Genomic DNA, 19,313 nt, shown 5'->3' on the forward strand with positions numbered 1-19,313 from the left:
TAGGATATGATGATAGAGACTGGATTAATCTTGCACAGGATAGGGACCGATGGCGGGCTTATGTGAGGGCGGCAATGAACCTGCGGGTTCCTTAAAAGCCATTTGTAAGTAAGTATTATTATTAACAAGTGTGAAATTAAAAATGATTGATTTGCTCCTATTCCAATTTAAAATTTATCTTTCTAACTTTTCTGTTTATGTTCCAGATCCCGTCTTCCTTCCGGTCCCTATATTGAAGTTCTTTTTGGGTCTCATACCTTGTGTGTATCGTTCATTCTATTTAGGTGGTGCAGCCACTTTGTTCTGTAATTGGTCAGTTATGTTAAAAACGCTGTTAACGTTTAGTTCTTGAGGTGTTTTGCTCGTTATTTTTCCGGTCCATAAGGTTGTAACCACTCATTTTAACCGCTTGGATTCTTTTATCATTTGAGTCCAATTTTCTTATCCGTAAAATAATAGAGCTACTAGTTTACCATCAATTAATAGAATTGTAGGCATATTTCAGGGTACGATATATTTGGACGGAATTACGCAATAATAGACCAACCGACAATTTGAAAAAAATGAGATGTTTGCACAAATCTGTTGATGGCAGGCTGATTTAACTCGGAAAAAAAATCGAGAATGCGATATCTGAATTTTGCTGCTATTTATAAGCAAAACTTCGTTTATTGCATAAAATTCGTTTATTTATTTTGCTTTGAAATATTAATTCAACTGCTGGTCTCCTATCAAAAATCCGTTAGTATTTTTTTGGTATTATTTGTGCTATTTTTTTGTAATAGTATGAATGTTATAATACTTCTTGCATAAAATGTTTTATATAAAAAAAAACAGATTTCAGTAGCAATATCTCGAAACAGGTTTTTGGCGCTTGGTCTCTTATTGCGTAACTCCGTCCATTTTACTGTTCCATAGAGTTGAATTTGTTTATCCTGTTGTACATGTCATTATTATTGAATGACATATAGATTATAGTTCAAATAGTCGAGTGTTTTAACTTATTCTGTACTTTGCGTCACTCCTAATTTTGGCTGTCACTTCTAAAACTATCACTTTTGTTTTTGTTGATATTTTGACGTCATATCCCTTAGCGATAAATAAATGGCGTACACCTGTTTGTAGATTGTTTGCTATGATGGTCTAATAGCCGATGAATAATGACGTATTGAGGAATTGCTTATTTTAAAATGCTTTTTCAGTTTTATCTCAAACTGTAGTATAATTTTGTGAATATACACGATGTTTTAGAATCCAGTACACAAACTGGGAAGTGTAGTTGGGTATGTAAAGACAAACCGTTTTTGTCAGGCAACATGGGTCGACGACTCGTTATCTCGCTGCGCGGCGACCAATTTCTCAATGTAATGAAGAACTGATATTTGCACTGGAGACTGTTGCGGTCATCAGTCAGTTTCTAGGCTTCTACAGACTCTGAAACAAAATTTGGGCCACCTGAGTTTTCCAAGTTCCAGTTGCAACATATGCAACATACTGCGCATGCTCCTCTTTGGGGAGGCCAATGCGTACATGGGAGGTTATACTAAAAATGATTTGAGGGAGATGGAATATGATGCTAGGGACTGGATTAACCTTGATCAGAATAGGGACCGATGGCGGGCTTATGTGAGGACGGCAATGAACGTCCGGATACCTTAAAAGCCATTTGTAAGTAAGTAATTATATATCTGTAAAATACAATAATGAATAAAATAAATAAATATTACCTTAAACCCTCCAGCAATATTCTTAATATTTGCGCAATTTTCAAGGCGTTGAATAGTATTGACTTTGTGAGAAATACTCAGACGTGAACGTGTTTGTGACATGATGTCTTACCGGTATGCGGTGGCTTGGATTCTCCTCACAATAGACCACGTTGTACTGTTCTTCTGCTTTCTTTAAACTCAAAGGAATTCTACTAAATAGACGGAGCAGTGTACCCCGTGTTAAATTCTGAATGGGAGCTTTCGGCACTTGTTCTTAGGTTTCTTTGCTGAGCCTAACCAAAGACAGGGAGTTTACTGATGTCATAATCAAAGCTCGGAACTTGGGGACTTGTGTCTTTGCACGTGACTGAGCGACCGGACTTCAACGTCAACAAACTCCCGCTTCCAGCACGGAGGTACTGCCAGGTCTGCTATAAAAGTGGTTTCTGTCTGGAACAACATAATGATAGTATTATGGTAGGTTGAAACACGTAATTTTATAACATATATAATAAAAATAAACATGAGAAATATATCAAATATACTGTTCTGCTTTGTACATTTTATTACAGTGCATGAGTACGTACATTCGAAGGTTTTCGGATCCATAACTTCTTCGCTGAAATGAAACGAGAAAAACTTATTTCCAAGTCACATGAAGCGACGGGAGCAAACCTAAAATACTGAATGTTTTCACTGTCACTGTTTTCTGTTTCATTTTCAGCAATTGCTAGCTGATCTCGTATGTGAGAAAGATAAGTATATCCTAAATTTTTCTCAAAAATAGTTTTCAATTTATTCTACGGTAGTTTCCTCTGCTACTTGATCCATGGCTATGAACAAATCTTCCACCAATTTAAGGGACTGCAATGTCTATCAATGAATGCCGGTTTCCAGCCTCTAGTTTGTGTGGCACAACTTACAAAATATAAACTCTCCATTCGAAGAAAATAATGTATCTCCTTCGAATTCCTCCTCGAAATTCTGTACCTAAAATTTAAAAAAATGTATTTTCAAACTTGTATAATATCCATTCGAATAACACGTATTTTCTAATTCCTCAAACAGACCGTTTATCTGTAATTCTCTGAATGTCATTATCTTCGATATGCCAAAGTTTCCTCGTTTGTGTTACTACAACCTGTGTATATTTTTGTGTGGCTTTACTTTGTGTACAGTTTTTTTTTCTCTGTATCTTTATTTCTTGTGTAGCTTTATTTTGTATATAGTGTATTTTTTCTGTTTATTTCTATTATTGTATTTGTATTCCTGGTGTTGTGGAAGAGAAGGCCTGATGGCCTTAACTACACCAGAATGACTAAATAAAATAAAATAAATAAATAAATATATAAATGAAGTTTCCTCGTCCGTCTTCCTCTTATTCGATGTAACCCCGTTCTTAGTACACACGACTGTCCCTGAGCACTTGCAGCGTGAGCTTTGTGTACGTTGTACCTGTAACCTTACTCATGCACATGAAACACAAGTCCCCAAGTTCCGAGTTTTGGTCATAATTTGTAGTGCTTTTGAATATCTCAGTTCCGCACTTGGTATTTCATTTTTTTTTAATCACGTCCGTTTTTAAAAACGTGTATTATTTTGTCACGTGAACAAGAAAATATTGAATTTACCTGTCAACAGTTCTGAGGAGGTTTCGTCGAAGTTTCTGAAATTATAGCCAACTGGACAGAAATTCATTCATGCGGTGATCGACATCATAACGATACTGCTCATCAACTAAAACTCCTGTGCGGAAGTAAGTTTCAAGAATACATTTGTGATGCTCTGTTGTAATATTTATTTCCCCCTATTAATATTTAAACAAAATTAATTGAAGTTTGATTGTAGTAATAACATGGATGACATTTAATTCTTGTTTTTAATTTACGACTGCATTCATTTGTTGACAAAAACAAAAGAACAGTCGGCCTAATGTACCATTATCAACAACTGACGTGGCATATATCGTTTATCCATGCCTTCAGGATTTAACTCACTCCGTGTTGATGACCTCATGGATATATACAAACAAGTTCCGGACGTTCTCATTCAAAATAATTGTACACGGTGTATAGTGTGTCTTTACAGTGACTACAGTGAAAGATTAAAATTGATTAGAACATATTAAATTATTTGTTTTCTGTTTGTATCTTTACAGATAATTGGTCATTAAATCAACAAGAACTTCTGTTGAGATGAGATTGAGAAGAAGTATCACTCGTTGCTAGGCAACTCAAAAGAAAAAAAGGTAGGACAGATTTTGTAAAATAAATAAACAGCTATGGCTCGCTTTCGAGCAGCATATTATACGTCATATAATTTGCTATAGAATATCTCACAATCTCAGATGTTTTGAATGTTGCCATATTGCTGGAAGTTAATTGCTTGCGTGTGCAGTAATTTCTAAACTTTTCTGAATTGTATTTTTGCGTTGCTACATTATCTCCTTATGCAATCTTCAGAATACGTTAGTTGCAGTCTAGCTGGTACCACGCTTGTCGTTAAATCAAAAGTTCGCGTTTCAAGTTCTTCCATACGATGGACTTTTAAGGGGCGATAAAAATCTTTTAACAGTACTTCGTTTGTGGAGTAAAACCGGGAGTCCCTGTCGAGGATTTATGGCACGTAAAAGAAAGCTTGTCCATAATTTAGACTACTTTTGACAAAATTACCGTCCAGCTGTTTTTACTTCCTTCCCACAATGTTCCACTATTTTTCGGAAAGATATATGGAGCCCATTATAGCTATTGACACTGGAAAAAACGGAAATCGAAGTAGAAAATTAGGTGACTGTTACACTTTTACTACGTCATACTACTTTTGACCAATAAAACGGTACGGAAGGACGTCTTTCAACTACTCGTGGCTGCTTATTGCACAATTTTATCGCTTCCCTAGCATTTGTTTATTTTTATCACTACCCTAGAATTTGTTTCTTTGTTTGCCAACATTTCAAACTGCAAATTCTTTACGCTACTATAAAACATGCTTTGCGATCGTAATTTGTTTCCCGCATAGATAGTCGACTGGAAATGGCTGCTCCGTTCAAACAATATGGTGACGTTAACATTAGTGAAACAGAATTTTAGTAAGTCAAATTTAATAATATTTTATTGTATTAAGAGTACTTTATTTCTTCTAATCTTTATATACGTTCTTCTAATCGTGTAATAGTCAATTAAATCCCACTCGAGTTTTGGTTTTCTATAGATAAATCAAAACCTTTAGTGAGATTACTGTTGATAATAATTTCCACTAAACTGCAATATATTTGAGGATAGAGGATTGGTACTTGAGGTTGCACATATATTTACATACATATAATGTTAGGAACTTCAGGGAAGTAATTTTCATTGCATTACGTATAACATCGGGTACTGTTACAGATAAATTAGAATAATAAAAAAAACTTACAAGGACAACGCAAAATATTATTTGGGAAATAGCAGGCACAGTTTGAAAGAATACGACAGATTACACTTTACATTATGACTCGAATAGGTTCTCCTCCATACTGAGAATGGGTGCTGGTTGTGACTAGGGACCATACTTTGTCCTAGGAGTATTACTCGAGTTTTTAAGTAGATGACGCAAGTGCATCGGAAGTACTTGACTGACGGCTCACTCGACTCTTGTTTCGTAAAGTGGGACGGAAAAAAAATACACCACATTAACGAGTACACCAGTATTTGCAATTTACATTATTTACACTATAATTCACTATTTTTAATATTTTACACTATAATAAAGAATGTAGGTCTATGTTGATCAAACATTATTTATATTATTAAGCTTATGTACAGTGTTGTGTATTGTAATGCAAGGTATTTTATTTTTAAGTTATACGGACCACTTTGGTTTTCTAAATTGTCTGCAATTGTGTAAATAATATTTGATCAAGTAAGCTTTCACTCTTTATGATAGTGTATTATTAATTATGGTTTATTGAACGACGCTCGCGACTGCCGAGGTTATATCAGGGTCGCCGGTGTGCCGGAATTTTGTCCCGCAGTTCTTTTACATGCCAGTAAATCTACTGACATGAGCCTGTCGCATTTAAGCACACTTAAATGGGCCGGGATTGATCCCGCAATCTCGAGCACAGAAGGCCAGCGCTATACCGACTACGCTATGCAGACTGACTGTGATAGTGTAAATAGTGAAAATACCGTATTAGAGTATACGAGTATATAGTGTAAAGGGCTGTCAGATAAAGACAGTATTTGGTCTCTAGAATATGATCTTTCTTCTACTTTTGTAAAATATTTATATTTAATATCAATTTTCCTTCATTATGTTAATCATTCCTTCGATCCAAATTGTAATTTTTTAACTCTTAGAATTACATGTAACTAAACATATCTACATTTTATCTTATTTTTATTATCATTGTTATTATTATTATTATTGTTATTATTATTATTATTTTTATTATTGTTACATTGTTTTCTGTATTGAAGTTATTTATATTTCCTATGTATTTTTATACCGATTGATTGGAAGAGAAGGCCAGTACCAGTAAAAATAAATTAACAAATAATTTAAATTGTAGGAAAAGTCATCGTAGTATCAGTCTTTATTAGTAGAATGCATTTTCCACAGTCTTCAAGGTCTAATTTTGAATCATGAATAGAACGTCAATTGTAGCGCAAACAAGATGCAAGTGTTCCCTTATATATAGTACTTGTGCTACGCGCCAACGTCACGTCAATAAAGTCTATACACATCTAACCCTATCTCCGTACGCCCTGGGAAAGAATACGGTTTCTATTTCTTCATATGTGGACATTATTTGCTACCATTTGTAAGCTTCTGTACATATTTATGTAATTTGTTAATTACTTGGGAATATAATATGAGAAACTCCACACACTCTTGTACCTGATACTATTCTCTGGTAGTTAATGACGGTTATCACGGCCGACTTGTAGCATAACATTCTGACTTTGCAAAGGAAAGATTGTGACCTTATAACACTATATTTTTCTCCAAATAATAGAGAAATGTCAAGAACTTGGAATAAGTTACTCAGATAATTGGCCATAGAAACTCGTTAAATTTTGTTTGAAAATAATGATTTTCATTCTTCTCAACAGGATGTTAGGTGTTAACACCTACACAAGCAAATAAATAAAACATGATCATTAGCTCTTAACGGTTTCTTTGCCCTTTTATGGTGGCACATGCATCTCATTGCGATATGAAGAAACTCCTACCTTTCAGAGCGATTCTTAACATTGACTGTCTTTGTTTTGTTCCGAAGGATGCAATATTCAGCTTACTTGACGTTTCATTTGCACATGCTTTTAGCTGACAATAAGAAGGATCGTGTGGACCGTAAAACTGAGCGATTTTTAGAACTGAATGCCTCCAACTCACAAGGATACCGTCCCAGGTCATGGTGCTTGAATTTAATAAAAATGCATATTGAAGATAATTTTCGTTCGTTAAGAAACGTGGTGATAGTCGTTTGTTTCCCTTTTTCCTCGTTTACTAAATATATTAACTTGAAAATCGTTGCTACTTATGCCACTTCTTGTGCGCACTTGGATCCTCATAGTTCTTCAAGACCGTATCATAGCTCTCACATTAATGCTTTAGTCATTTTTTTTCTCTTAACTCACATAAATACTGTAGTAGTGTAATCCATGGCATCTGTCACTCATTCGTACACCGTCCAAATCCATAGGTATGCACCTGAAAGTCTAGAAACATGACTGTGTATATGCTTTCAAGAACCGAAAGGGGAATTTGAATCTAAAGTAAAACAATGTATTCCTCTCGCCAAGCTTAGACGACCTCACTCACACCACTCTGCTGACTCGTGCCTTACCCAAAACATAACAAAATCATACAGAGTGCATACCTGTTAGTTATACAGCGTTGTCACATTATGACTCTGAATTAGCCCAGCTCCTGGGATGAGGCAAGTACGATGTTTTTTTTTTTTTAACAGAGGTGTTAGTAGTTATCTCTTGCGGTAAGATAAGCTAACCTCTCTACTCGGGCTGAGGCCGCGTATGTTGGCAACGCTGTTATGAAGCAATTCAGTTATCGAACGCGGCCAACTGCATAACATAAACATCGAGATCATGTTAATGTGACTTCTTTGACTTTTTTCCTCTGAGCTTGGGCCGTCTAAGTTTGGCGAGTACAATAGACAAAGATTAGTCATTTAATGGTGTGATCGATGCAAGTAGTTCCGGTAAATTGACAAAAAATCACGTGAGAAAATGATTAAGAGATGTATTTCTTCCGGATGTTAAAAAAGACACACTACTACCACAGTCTAGTATATACAGTCACGAAGCTTGAGTTGTGAGGGTACTAGGAACAATAGACTGTACAGGTATTATTTCGCATTGTCTGTAATGAGGCGATAGTACCGATCCTAGTGGTTAGCAACTATCTATGGATGCATATTTATTACGTATTGAGCTTCGTGACTAAATACTAGACTGTGCTGCTATTTCTGGATTCCTGGAGTAGTCAGATAAATGACGCTATATTTACTGATGAAGAAGTAAACAATACATTACCTAGTGAGACAATTAAAACACAAAAACTACAAGATTTGTGCAGCCTTTGGATGTGTATTTCTTTAGGGTATTTCACACACAAAATTATCTGTGAAAACAGTCCAGACATATTGCACTTTAGAGGCTTCATAATGATATTACATTCTGTTGTGTATATACCGCCAGTTTCATTCACCTCTCCTCAAAGTCATGCTAATATACACGTGGCAGAGGTGTGAATATGTGACGGAGAAATATGTAAGAAAGTTTTATAACTCTCTTGCAACAATGTTGCTGTTGGAAACAGTGTGTGTGTTACAGAAGAGTATGAAAAACCAGCCTATAGCATAAAATGTTTGTACTTTTCAAAGGCTCTTTGTCCCGACCACTTCATTTCGAATCCACACTATCATATTTAAGGTGAGTCACAAAGTTAATGCATTTTTTAAATTTAAATTGAATTTATGTTTGAGAAAGCGCACTCTATTAATGTGAATTAAGAGAAAAAGAAAATATACTAGAGTATTAATGTGAGAGCTGTCATATGGTGTCGCGGAACTATAGGAATTCGAGTACGCGCAAGATGCGGCATAAGTAACATCAATTTTCAAGTCATTGTATTTCGTAAACGAGGAAAAAGCAAAACAAACGACTATAACCACATTTATTGAACGAAAATTAGCTTGAAAAAACACTAGTTGAAAAAGAAAAGAAATTTTAAAAAATAAAAATAAAATGATACAAACAATATAAAAAAGGAGATACAGTAGTATTAACAAAAATTGAGACCTAATGAGCAGCGCTCGTGTTCGGTCGCAGTTCAGATATATTATCAATAGGCCTATAAGATAATATAAAATAAAATAAGATAGGAAATAGAATTTAAAATTACAGTTACAGGAATTATATAATACAATATTAATATAAGAGAAATATAGAAAATAAAATAATAATAATAAAAATAAATAAGTAAAATAAAATAGGAACTAAAGTTTAAATTACAGCGGCAGTGGAATTATATAATATAATATTAACACTAGAGAGGAATAATATCGCACGTGAAAAGTAGGACTATATATTTCAAAATTATAAAATACAAATATAATATAGGTTGATTAATTCATACACATAGGCTATAAATTTATTTAATCAAATTTAAGATATTAACACGTTTCTAATTTTCTTGTTATATGTTAGTGTGTTACATGTTAGAAATTCTGGGTGTATATATGCATTTTCATTAAATTCAAACATCATGACCTGGGATGGTTCCCTTGTCAGTGTTCAGTCTTCGTTCAGTTCTAAAAATCGCTCAGTTTTACGATTGACGCGCTTCTTCTTCCTTGCAACTAAAAGTTGTCTAAAGTGAAAAAATATGTAATATACAGGGACAGCATTTTATTATTACTAAATTTCTAATATTAACCTGGCTATACCTTTGGATTAACGGCTGAGAACCGGAAACACCGTTTGCTACCCCCTTCCACGACTGGAATTCGATGACACTGGCGTAAAATAGAAACAAATCACTTTACTAGGTATAGGAGGGAAGAAAAGTAGTTCATCCATTTACGTAAACTTGGAAATATCGCGATTTTGAGTTGATAATTTTCATTAGGTTTTTGTTTAATCAAAATACAGTACAGTATTAACAATGAGTGTTTTTACGCAAGAACTGAGCTATCCATGCGAACGTATTCATTATGCAGTGTATATTGTACTGTCTACAGCACATTAGCGTACACTATAGAGAATGAAGTTAAATTACGTAGATGTCCAATTCCTAATAGAAATTAATGTTTTCAGAAAAGAGCTGAGACAGGCCAGCCACTAGACTTTACAAAGGGGCGAGCATAAGAGGGTGGGGGAAAACCGGGATGTAACATAGGCAAACGAACGACAGTACCTGTGCGAAAATATGATTCAATAATGAAATCTCTTTCGTCACTGGAAAACGCGAACATATTTCTGGAACTCACTCACTATCTCAGTACTGTTTGCTATAACCGTAAGGCGACTTTGACTGCAACGCGGCCTTGGTTCTGTGTGGAGGACGTTTGGAAATTTACTAGTAGAGGGGGCGGGAGTGAAGTACATTCAAAAACTCAGGTATAATAAAAATTGAAGTAAAAATAAAATGATGTCCCTGTATTATGATCTCCAGTGTGGTATAGTCCAGTTACTGATTCATTAAATTTATTAGAGTGCAGGAGTTTAAAAGTGTGAGTCACGTATCGGAGTTAGCGGTATGTGAAAGGATAATTTTGAGGCGTGAAGAAAGGAGATCTCCCATAAAAGGAAATATAATTGGAATGGCGGCGCTCTTAAAAGTCTTTAATGTCGAACCTCTGAGAGAGTGAAGTGAGTTCCATATATAAAATGCAAGAACTTATACCTAAGGGAATTAAAATACCTTGTTTTGAAGTTCTTTATTAATGAAACACAATAAATACATGATACGTAACATACGAAAATAAAAACACATACAAGTTTGCATCGTGTTTCAAGAAACTAAAATACAGTATTATAATTTCTATTTTTTGTAACCGATTGTGCACGACTCTAATCAGAACACCTTTTTCAATACAACACTACCAGTCATGAACAGAGAGAGCATTTGGTGTACGTAAACCGTTGAGTTAACTGCTACACGCACTATATCATAATGTATCAGGGAGCAAGGAAGAGAGGGGTAAATGTCATCGTGTCGCTACAATAACGACGACTGGAGTACAGTTCCTGCAGCAAATTATCTTTACTATTCAGTATTTTCACTTTGTAATATTAAATAACCTATTGTTTATATTGTGCATTTAATTACAACACACATAGTTCTGTGTTACATGATATTAATGTAACTACATAAGAATAATATATTGTATATAAATACAGCAACATAGAAAACATAGTATTTTACTTTGTACTACTTTGCCCTTCTTCATGACTGCATTTGTTACAGTGCACGACAATATACTTCATTAAGCTTTTCTGCTTTCATTTCGTCAGACCACAATAATCGCATTGATTTTTCAAACAGAGCTGCAGCGGTAACACGATTTACTTTCTATAGCTCTTCGAATGTCGATAGAAACTTTTTGCCCACACCTTCAGCTTTAAGTGCCCAACAATAACATTAGCAACAGATCTGTTTGCAATATTTGTCGTTTCGTCTATAGATATCCACAATTTTTCATCTTTTAAGGTTTCTCTAATTTCACGTAAGACATTTTCATAACATTTTGCTAAATAACCCGTACGCAGAGTAAATTGTTGGGGTAGTGTTATACCTGTATATTTTTGCAAAAATGATCTGACACATGGGTGTTCCAGTTTTTTAAATGGAATATTTGCCCTAACGAACATGTGGCACAAGTCTTGGTAAAAATCACATTCCACATTTGAACTCGTGGGAATAGCTTCGACTTTTTTTTCGAATTCAACAACTTACAGCATTCCTTGTGTCTTTCAGAGTTGTAGTGTTTTTGTACATGGTGTCTCTTGTTCCCCAGTAGATCGACTTTACATACCATGCATGTACGTTTTTCACCATCCGTGGAAAAGTGCTGCGATCCGAACTCCTCAACAAATCGCTGCAATTGTACATTCCGAGGCTTCTTTTCTTTCGGCATATCGTAAACTATGTTGTAATGTAAATGCAAATAAATGCTTTGCACTTACGGTAAACACAAATAGAACTAATTAGGACTGCGATAGGAAAAAAGTGAATACGGGAAATAGTGTAGAAGGACCAATAAAGTAGAATATGCATAAAACAGTACATTCAAATACGTATGACAGCACGAGTAACATCAGAGAGCTCTGCGCGTACAAGGACTGTACCTTGTAGGTAAGACCCCCTTCGTGACGTAACCAAAGCTCTCGGTATAGTAAACTTGTGTCCACTGATAACGTACCCCATCTGCTCTCTTTGGTCATGAACATACCCGTCCATAACAGGAATCCAGAAGATAGCGCTGAAACTCGTATTGAGGATAATGGAAATTACACAGAAACCAAGTCAATCAGGTGAAATAACACCATAATTTAAATATAAACACAGTGAAGTTGTTATTTAAGTAACTTAATAGTCCATCAGTGACATGTTTGTTCAGTAAAGTGCACTATGTTTAGGTTGACCAGACGTCCTCTTTTGTCCGTACATGTCCTCCTATTTTGGCCTTTGTCCGGGGTCTGGACGGATTTTTAAAAAATCAAGAAATGTCCTCCTTTTCGTAACTTGTATGCCTGATATTTTGAAATTACCTGATTTGACGCCTTTTTCAAGTAACTTGCCTGTAGGTGGCAGCAGCAACGACGGAATATACTCTTTGCCATCATAATAACTCTGTTTGCTCCCCCCTTGTTATGGTCGTTGTTCACAGGTAGCTAGTAAATCGAGAGATCGAGGTGCGAATGTAAACCTAAAAAGATATTTATGCTCGACCATGCCGAAATGTAGTAATTATACACCTGGTAGCAGCCCTTTAATGCACCTCATTAAAGTACACCTATTCATTAAAGTTCAGTTGTTCAGCCAATCAGAAATCACCATTGTAGCATTATAAAAGCGCAAGTATCGATTATTCTCGGATATGCAATCGAAAGACAACAGAGGCTGGAAATCCAATACTGTCGCAGAAGGTTAAGTTCTGTTACTATAATCATTAGCGTTAATTGTAAATAATATTCAAATAAATTCAATTTGTCATCTCGTTTTTCAATGTCTAAATCAATTTCAAGGTTATATCAAGATTAATCTTTATTTTACTCTCTAGATTATATCAAGGTCAATGCATTTGTTTCTAGGAAAAAATCAATACTTTCGCGTCTCCGCACATCTCATAATTTACGAGGTATTGCACAAAGTCAGTTCCGCTCCCCAGTCAGATAAGAATAATATGAATACTTATGAATAATTTCAAGTTAGAAATATGGTCGAGCATAAAAAGTCGTATGAAACTTGCCTATAATGATAATTAAGACGCTCGTATGAAAATTATGAAACTCGCTTGCGCTCGTTTCATAAACAAACTTACTCGCGTCTTAATTACTACCATTACAAGCTCGTTGCATAATGAACTATTTTTGTTTTCTTTAATAATTATAGTTCCCTTGACTTTTATACACTATCTACCATAAAGTAATTGGGCAATGCTTTTGTCCCTTTAGAACCTCGTGGTACCACCTCTTGTTGCTATAACAGCAGCCACCCTGTCAGGCATGCTCTCCACTAGTTTGTGTAGGATAACCACTGGAATGCGTCGCCATTCCTCTTGCAACATGGTACTCAGTTGGACAATGGAAGTTGGCCCCATGTTTCGGCGGCTATTATGCGGTGGTATGCAGACAATAATGTCCACAGGTTGGACCGGCCTGCACAAAGTCCTGATCTCAATCCCAATGAGCAACTTTGGAACGAATCGGACCGGCGATTGAGGTCTCGGGAGACGGCCAACTTCCATTGTCCAACTGAGTGCCATGTTGCAAGAGGAATGGCGACGCATTCCAGTGGATATCCTACACAAACTAGTGGAGAGCATGCCTGACAGGGTGGCTGCTGTTATAGCAACAAGGGATGGTACCACGAGGTTCTAAAGGGACAAAAGCATTGCCCAATTACTTTTTGGTAGATAGTGTATGTAACTAACTGTAAAATCATTATTATTAAGTTTTTTCATAATTATTTTTCAATAAAATAGATATTAGCATACTTTTAAGTGTGATATAGCTAAGTAAATCTGTACTGTAAATATTTTATAATAAAATAGATATTGACGTAATTGAAAGTATAATATAGACTTAAGCCTAAATCTCAGTACATACTCCTGTCCTCTATTTTTGAACAATGCCTTTTTTGAAGCTTTGTGTCCTCTTTTTTATCGGTGTGAATCTGGTCACCCTAACTATGTTTCATATTGGGAATTGATGTAGAGCTTCGCATAGGTGCCTTGTTAACATACAGATGTGAGGTTGATTTAAGGACAGAGAGTTACGAAAGCATGGAAAAAAATGGCAAAATATACAGTAACACTTTTGACAATATCTACCACAAGATTTATGATAGCCATACATAGAATGTTAAAAGAATGCTGAATTGAATGGCTTAGAGATAATTTAATTTAGATTATTAATTTGTCCTTTAAAATTTGTTTAATTGTTGCAAAAAAATGGAAAATATATTTTTACGTAAAATCACATAGCTACATTTTCTTGGAAAATTAATGATACCATTAGTCCCTAATTTTTACCAGATCTTACATATTGCCTTGTGATAGTGAAACTCAGTTTTTATTTTTATAACTTGGAAATTAAGTTAGTTTCATAATTTTATACATGCTGTGAAAATTATTTTTCCCAAACTCGAATGTTTTAAAATATCACAAAACCAACCAATCTTTCTCAAATTAAGTAAAAAGTGAGCTTCTTATAGCTGTATGTATATGTAAGATCTGATAAAAATTTAGGACCAATGAGATCATTGGTTTACCAGGAATTTGTACCTATGTGATCTAAAGGCCCATTCACAATGAAAATTAAACATAACCGTAACATAAACACAGAAGTTTGCGTCCAGGCTACCAAATGGGATCATTCACAATGATTCACATAAGCATTGACATAAACATTACCGTAAGACGTTAACATGAAAGTTTGCAACTCCAAACTTTCATGCTTATGCTTACGTGATTTGCAAACAGAATACAATCGTGGAGCGCTGAAGTATACGACAGGATATGAGGAAATGGCGTCGTTGTTATGTTTCTATGGTTACCAAGTATGTTTGCGGTTATGTTTATGTTCCCATCGTGAATGATGGTATGACTTCTTCATTTTACCGTAACGTTTATATTCTTAAGTTAACGCTTACGTTATGTTTAATTTTCATTGTGAATGAGCCTTTATATTTAAGTGTATTTTCGATTCGTTGCAACAATTACAGAAATTATTTAGGTCAGATGAATAATCTAAATTAAGTTAACTGTATGTCATTCTGCTGTCAAAAAATCTGAAAGTTAGAATTTATAAAACAGTTATATTACCGGTTGTTCTGTATGGCTGTGAAACTTGGAGACTCTCACTTTGAGAGAGGAACAAAGATTGAGGATTTTTGAGAATAAGGTTCTTAGAAAAATATTTGGGGCTAAGAGGGATGAAGTTACAGGAGAATGGAGAAAGTTACACAACGCAGAGCTGCACGCATTGTATCTTTCACCTGACATAATTAGGAACATTAAATCCAGACGTTTGAGATGGGCAGGGCATGTAGCACGTATGGGCGAATCCATAAATGCATATAGAATGTTATTTGGGAGGCCAGAGGGGAAAAGACTTTTGGGGAGGCCGAGACGTAGATGGGAAGATAATATTAAAATGGATTTGAGGGAGGTGGGATATGATGATAGGAACTGGATTAATCTTGCTCAGGATAGGGACCAATGGCGGGCTTATGTGAGGGCGGCAATGAACCTCCTGGTTCTTTAAAAGCCAGTAAGTAAGTAAGTCAGTAAGTATGTCATTCAATTCAGCTTTCTTTCGATATTCAGTGATAAAATTTATGTATGGCTATCATAAATATTGTGGTAGATATTGTCAAAAGTGTCAGTGCATGTTTTGCCATAATTATTGTATGCGTTCATAGCCCGTTGCCCTTAAGCTGTGACTAATATTACCAACTTTTACTTATTCCGGAGTTGTATTGAGAAGAATGTGTCTAATCTTGTATCATATGGGAAACATTCTGGATTTGTCAGCCGCGGCTTCTCCCATTCAAAGCACTTTCGTATTCTCTCCTTTCACTACACCAGTCTCGATGTCGGTTGTTTTTAATTTTTCTCAATTGAAATGACTTGCTAGAATTTATTGACCCTATTTTCACTGAGATGTTTCCCATAGATGGCTTAATGTGAAGTATGAATAGCGTTTCAGTATTATAGTAATACAAGGCGAGGTCTTGTATGTGCCGTATCATTATAATATCCCTTGAGCAGTTCTCTTTCTCCGTTTTCATCTCTCTCTCGTGCTCTCTCTTTCTCTGCGAGAGCCATATTGTGCTGACGGGGATTAGCTAGATTTCATCCCATGCAGTTCGGTCCATCCCCCCCTCCCCCCATGTAATTTCCAAGTACCACAACCTGGTCACGGTGAGCATTCACAACGGTTTGGTATCTCAGGTCTTTCTGTTTGTTGCAAGCGGGCGTGATGGAGTGGGGGGAGATACACAACACAAGGAAATAGCTGATCATTCTGTAATTACTTTTTCATTCATATTGTAATGTACGTATGTTCTCAAAGAAGTAATAACACAAACTGCATGCATTTTTTTAAATCTAAGTTGATCTGTTGTTCCACCAAAAGATGTATCAGACATTCTTGTACAATCAGCTTTTCACAGATAACATTGAACAACAAGTTTTTACTTTTTGTCTTCGAAATAAAAATGGGTGAATACCACTAATATGTGAATTTAAAATCCAAATTGTCCCACCACGTACCATTTTCCGAAGAAAGTGAATTGTATTTTTTTATGAAAAAACTTTCTTTTTTTTTTTTTCACTGTTACTGATAAAACTACAACACACTAGGGATTCAAAATGCCTCATAATACTTGAAAAATTTGTACTGGATACAAAAATGATGTTACATAGTTTAAAACACAAAAAAAAACAACAATAAAAATACAGGGTGATCCGTTTGGGTAGACTATGGATAAAATAAAAGCACCGTAAAACATTTACTACTGAACTTTATTTGTTGAAACTTTGTGCATACAACACTGAAAGATGGGAGATTCCTCAGAGCTCAACATGACCTCCATTGCGCACCCTACACAACTCATAACGGTGATCAATTCAGCCTATGTCCGTTGTAACATAAGAGGGGTGATTTGTTGAAATGTTTGATTAATTTTTACTCTCAGATCATCAATGTTCCTGGGTTTCTGTGAATAGACAATGTCTTTAACAAAATCCTACACAAAGAAGTCAGGAGGGGTTAGATCTAGGGAGTTTGGTGACCAAGCCAAGAGATAGCTGCTGCTCCTACTGTGTTTCGCCTGCGACCTCCTGTATGTTTTTTAATACAAAACCTGTTTTTACAAATGTTCGATACCACAACATTATGGAATCGTATTTAGATACACTACGCACACCATACTCACGTCGAAATTCCCTTTGAACTCTTTTAACACTCTCAAATTTAGCTTGCCAAAGAATACATTTTGTCCGCTGTTGATTTGTAGTATTTAATCATCTGCGATTTTCATTTGTCCTTTCAGGTTATTCATTGTTGATTGTCACATTATATGGAAACTCCCATCTTTTAATCATAATATAACCAGCAAGAAATTTTTCATACTATCATAATAGCTTTATACTAATAAATTAATATTATCCATATCCAAACGGATCAGACTGTATTTCATTGCGCATAATAAGAAGAATCTCAGAATTTGAACTTGCCAATTAAAAGGATTTTCTGGATGACTTCCGTTTATAACTAGACCCTGCACTGTCTTTCACAAGGAACCAACAATAGTCTGCAAGCATGGTGGATGATGTTCTTTTATATCGCCTTTTCATTTCAGATATTTATTGATGAAATCTTCCCCCATGTTCGTCGCTTACGGCTTCAAGATTAGCAGGAAAGAAATCCAAATGGGAATATAAAAATTTTATTTTCAGAGACATATTACACCACATTTTCTCATATGCACTTGATATAGATTCCGTCGGCCTCGGTAGCGTAGTCGGTATAACGCTGGCCTTCTATGCTCGAGGTTGAGGGTTCGATCCCGGCCCAGGTCGATGGCATTTTAGTGTGTTTAAATGCCACAGGCTCATGTCAGTAGATTTATTGGCATGTAAAAGAACTCCTGCGGGACAAAATTCCGGCACAATGGCGACGCTGATATAACCTCAGCAGTTGCGAGCGTAGTTAAATAAAAATCATAATTTAATTTTAATTTAACATGGTTTCCACAAGTTGAGATAGTTGTCTGCCCTAGAATTTCCAAGGAAATTTTAGCAAACATCTTTGAAAGCGTGTCATGCTTTTTCTGTAACGGAAAGTTTTTCCTCAAAGAAAGTGTCAGCCATAACTTTGTGAATTTGTGGACCGATGAAAATGCCCTATTTTAATTTGCCTTCACTCAAACTGGTAAAATTTTATTTTAAATACTGAAAACCACACCCTTGTTTGTTCATTGCATAGACCTCACTTTGAACTGTTATGAAATTTACTGTTGATTAATTAGAGATACAAAAGAACAAGCCAACAATCATAAAAAACTGGAAATAGGTCATACTTACTTACAGGCTTTTAAGGAACCCGGAGGTTCATTTCCGCCCTCTCATAAGCCCGCCAATGGTCCCTATCCTGAGCAAGATTAATGCAGTCTCTATCATCATATCCCACCTCCCTCAAATCCATTTTAATATTATCTTCCCATCTACGTCTCGGCCTCCCCAAAGGTCTTTTTCCCTCCGGCCTCCCAACGAACACACTATATGCATTTCTGGATTCTCCCATACGTGCTACATGCCCTGCCCATCCCAAAGGTCTGGATTTAATGTTCCTAATCATGTCAGGTGAAGAATACAATGCGTGCAGTTCTGTGTTGTGTAACTTTCTCCATTCTCCTGTAACCTCATTCTTCTTAGCCCCAAATATTTTCCTAAGCACCTTATTCTCAAACACCCTTAACCTATTTTCCTCCCATCACCGTAAAAACAGCTTGTTACGAAACCTTCAAATAAGCCTCGGAATGGGACTGATTCCCTGGCACGACCAGATCAAAGGAAATAATAGGTCATAAACTCATAAAATGCATTACTTTTTATTTTGGTTTGCACGACCCGCGTCAGATGTTTCCTGGGGAGCTCTAATCGAAAAGTGAAATCATAATATGTCTTTAAAAACCTTACGTTAGCGTTTCTCAAACTTTTTTTAAGTGGGGACCACTTTTTTAAGTCACAACAGTTTCGCGGACCACCGTACTCTTGTTCCCTTCGAAAGCAAATTTATAATTTTCGTAGCATATTTTAATACCAGTATACTTATATTTTAAAATAGAATTAATTAATTATAA

At 35.6% G+C, this 19,313-nt stretch overlaps 1 protein-coding gene across 3 annotated transcripts in view; it reads left to right on the top strand.

Moving 5' to 3' along the window:
• The window catches only part of Ntan1 (N-terminal amidohydrolase 1), a 624,645-nt gene that overhangs the window by 265,597 nt on the left and 339,735 nt on the right, over window positions 1–19,313 (top strand). For 2 of the 3 annotated variants that reach the window (XM_069846121.1, XM_069846125.1), the window contains exon 4: window positions 3,868–3,957. The exons of the other annotated variant lie outside the window; for it this stretch is intronic. The gene's annotated coding sequence lies outside the window, so the exon portion shown is untranslated. The remainder of the gene's footprint in view (window positions 1–3,867; window positions 3,958–19,313) is intronic. 3 annotated transcript variants of the gene reach the window in all.

This window comes from Periplaneta americana, chromosome 14 (genome assembly GCF_040183065.1).
Source record: "Periplaneta americana isolate PAMFEO1 chromosome 14, P.americana_PAMFEO1_priV1, whole genome shotgun sequence".
NCBI lineage: Eukaryota > Metazoa > Arthropoda > Insecta > Blattodea > Blattidae > Periplaneta > Periplaneta americana.